The 4403-nt window shown below is 33.3% G+C and overlaps 1 pseudogene; it reads left to right on the top strand.

Moving 5' to 3' along the window:
• The first annotated feature begins 1485 nt into the window (after positions 1-1485).
• LOC117905424 lies at positions 1486-2078 on the top strand (annotated as a pseudogene).
• The last annotated feature ends 2325 nt before the right edge of the window (positions 2079-4403 follow it).

Genomic DNA, 4403 nt, shown 5'->3' with positions numbered 1-4403 from the left:
AGCGTGATTAGTGAAACAATAGCATGTTGTCGACTGGGTAATGAAAACGCCATGGAGCAAGTCCCAAAGGAGACATATGGTTTAATTTTTTAGGACCTGATAGGTTCAGCAAGAAGAAAATCATTGTTGCCCTTACAGAGATATTGTATGGACGCAGGGAAAATTTTATCTGCATGGATCTCAGTTCCCAAGATGCTATGATCTATAAAAGTGCAAATTATGGTAGCCGATAAATGAATGGATACAATGTGAGGTTCAGAGGAAATAACGTGGTTGATTATATTGTTGGGTAGGAGAAGTTTGGTGGTCTTAGAAGATGGATATTATATTCATGGACAGTGTGCCATCATCATTTTTTATGTCACTGCTCATTTAACATACAAAAATGCTCCAACATGGCATCGGGATCTCTGTAGGGTGTGTGAGAATATTCCAATTATTTTATGTGGAGGCAAGGTGGATGTAAAAAATAGGCAAGTCAAAGCAAAGCATGTTACTCCCCATAGGAAAAAGAATTTCTAGTGTTGTAAAATTCCTACAAATAGCAATTATAAGTTTGAAAAGCCCTTCTTGTACCTTGCTCGAAAACTTGCAGGAGATGTCAATCTCCACTTTGTTGGATCACTTGCCCTTGCTCCTCCAAAAGTACACATTGACTTGGCTCCACACAAACCCTTCATACCTACCCTTCCTACCCATTAGCTTGTCGTTCATCACCTCCCTAACCGTACCATCTAACCCACCCTCAGCTCACTTCCTTCTCTTTTCCACATATATGAAACCCTATGCATATGGCCACCTTATTTTCACCATCTCTCCCATTCATCCCCATCATGCATGAACCCTTATGTACATCTCTCCACAAGTCATTCCACTAATCAACTTTCATAGCCATCAGTGCCCATCACCACCCATGTCTTCATTTTTCAATACCCACTAACCCATGTTCAGCTTGCCACCTCCTTCACTATACCACCCACCTTTGGTTCACTTCCTTCCCCTTCCCCTTCCCATGTAAATGAAGACCTACTGTACATGGCCACCCTCCAATGAAACCATCCAAGGTTTATACAACTAGAAATTGTGCCAGCTTCTAGATGAGTGTAGTCAGATTCGGATTGTCGTTGTTGATAATGTCAGATCTCACCAGTTGCAAAATATTTGCAGGGGTTTGCATGGAGATTTAGTGGTACTCATGAATAAAAGCATCATGTTGAAGTGCTCCATCAGGCTTCATGCTGTGAAGACTGTCAACCAGGCTTTCCTTAATCTCATTCCTCTGCTCGTCGGTAACATGAGGTTGGTTTTCACAAGGGGTGATCTCAAGGAAATGAGCGAAGAGGTTGCTAAGTATCAAGTTAGAGTCTCTACTTGTGTTGGATTAGTTGCTTTTATTGATGTCATCGTTCCACCTGAATGAGAAAGTGAGCTCTTCTGAAGCAACTATGCTTGCTAAGTTACTTCTCTTTATCTCAGCTTGAAAGAATGAAGACCTTCCTATTCACTTCCAAGTCTGTAAATGAGGGTCATCTCGACAAGTTGTGTGACCAAATCTCCGATGCAGTGCTTGATGCTTGCCTCACTCAAGACCCTGACAGCAAGGTTGCATGTGAAACATGCACCAAGACCGACATGGTTATGGTCTTTGGAGAGATTACCACCAAGGCCAATATAGACTATGACAAGATTGTCCATGACACATGCTACACCATTGGATTTGTCTATGATGATGTGGGTTTTGATGTTGATAACTGCAAAGTCCTGGTCAACATTGGGCAGCAGAGCTCTGATATTACCCAGGGTGTTCAAGGTCATCTTACCAATCGCCCAGAGGAATTGCCGCTGGTGACCAAGGCCACATGTTTGGTTATGCCACCAGTGAGACCCCTAAACTTATGCCTCTAAGCCATGTTCTTTCTAACAAGCTTGGAGCCCGCCTCACTGAGGTTAGAAAGAATGAAAACTGCTCGTGGCTGAGGCCTGATGGTAAGACTCAAGTCACTATTGAGTATAAATGTATACAAGTAATTGTGAATGACCTCATAATTAACAATGAAGCCTTTTATGTTTCTCGGTAAAGAATTAAATGTTGTATTTAATTTTGATTTTTCTCAACTCTTTTAAATAGGAGACTTAGATCATTAATGAAACATATATCTCAAAGTTTTTTTTTTATTTATAATTCTATCTCTTTTTTAATTCTTCTTCTTCATTTTACTTTTTTATTTCTAAAAATTATCAATAGCAAGGGTCTTTACAAAAGAAAACTCTTAAAAAGGTTGTTGTAGAAAAGTATTTGTAAAATATTGAAACATTCAATGGATAAACCTATTGCGAAAAAATATCTTCTTTCTCACATAAAAGGCATGTGATAAAATTTTATTTTCTATTTTATTTAGATAAAGAATCATATGCAAATACTATGTTATATAAAATATGTAAAACCCCCATAATATGAAATTATACGGGAAATTATAAAGTTACAATAACATAGCTAGAAGCTTTGCATGTAATTTCTAATTTCTTTTAATTATATTGTATAAATAGATGTAATACAAAATAAAATTATATAGACAAAAGACTCGCATTTTTTACATGTGTCCTCACTCGATGGCGAGACTTTTTTTTCTTTTTTTTTTAGTGAAAAACTGATTTTTGTACAAATTGGAGTCATCACTTATTTTTATTTATTTTTTAAGTGAAAAATAAAATAAGAAATAAAACCCTAAAAAATGACTCCTTATTTGGAAAAGTATATCTTTGAAAACTGAGTCTAAATTCGGTGGTCAAGTTACCTATTAAGAAGGTATCATAAGGTTGCATCCCTCTAAGCCTTAAATAAAGGTCTCTACTAATAAAATTGAGGTAATTATGACAATTGATCAATAAACTATGGATACCAAAGAACAAGAATATGATAGAGATGATAATAACAAAAGTCTAGCAAAATACTACTCACACAACATATGCATATCAAGTGAAATTAAGCATGTAAGAAAATGGAAGAAATGTACCTTAATTGTAATCTAAAACATTTTTTTAAAACAATAGGGTTACTTCAACAAGTATAACATAACAAATGCCCTATGATACACACAACATGCATTTCATCCATATCAAGAATCTAAGAAGCGATCAAAGCTTACATAATAAGATATATTCAAGTATGAGAATATATAAAAGCAAAGATCAGTAAACATTATGCAATATTTCAAGTAGTATATGAGTTATATTTAAAAAAAAAAAAATCTCATAAGAAAAATATCAAAAGAGGCATGCTATACCTTATAAAATTTATACAAAGGTAATGACTGTATCAAGCGGATGAAGTTGCACACATTAAAAAGCGAATTTAAGTATCCTTGGATTAGCGACTATTAAGTGATCTTGGATAATTTTCATCAAGCACAAACCTTTGTGAACTAAATGCATGTTACTGATAAAAAACTTGATAATCAATTAGCATAGAGAAAATCATGTGAACAATTAATACAAAACTAAATGTTATTAAAAAAGAAAAGAATATATGCACCTCATAGTTGAAAGATTAATAAGTTCATTATGTTCACATGAGCAAATAAAGATGAATTAGAAAATCAACTCTATTAATTCAAATTAGCATCAACAAGAGGTCATGGTGGCCAAGAAGAGAACAATATTCATGGATGAGGTAGAGGCGGACGGTACACTTCCATCAAGAGAAAGATGGATACAAACTTTCCACAAAAGGAAGGGGCAAACTCTTGGATCTAAAGATAAGTCTTATGTATAGTTTTTCATATATAAGAATTGCATAGACACTAAGTCTAAACATGAAACACAATTGTAGAGTAAACAAGTAAAACAAACAATCATTAATTAAACAAATTTGAATTTGGTATCAGTTCATGATGCAACTGCACTAAATGTAAAGTATTAAGATGTTTGGTACCTTGATATATGACACAACAACCATATTTTCAATAAGAAAGAATTATTTTCACAATTAGATGAATCAATAAAAAAAAATGGAAATAAATCAAAATTTTACATCATAGGAAAATATAATATGAAAACTAGTTTTAAATCAAGACAATACTTATATAACTATGTAAATGTATTTTTTTTTATTCTAGATCCTTTTTGGAATTTATTAAGTATATGACAATTCATAGAAAATTGGTGTATTATTAATATGTACAATGAAGTTTGCACTTTTAGTGATAAAAATAAAAATATGATTCTAATATTTCTTGATCAAGTGAAAGCTTCCTTGAGTTTCAAGAAAATAGTGCAAAAAATTATGTTAAGTTAATTTAATAAATAAAATACATAACTGTTAAGTTTCATTATGTTAGACAACCTATGAAAGATAAATAAAAAATAATAATAAGCTAGAGATACTTTTATAAAGTCATTAATAT

Source organism: Vitis riparia, chromosome 18, assembly GCF_004353265.1.
Source record: "Vitis riparia cultivar Riparia Gloire de Montpellier isolate 1030 chromosome 18, EGFV_Vit.rip_1.0, whole genome shotgun sequence".
In the NCBI taxonomy this organism is placed as follows: Eukaryota; Viridiplantae; Streptophyta; class Magnoliopsida; order Vitales; family Vitaceae; genus Vitis; species Vitis riparia.
This window is presented reverse-complemented; position numbering and strand designations above follow the sequence as displayed.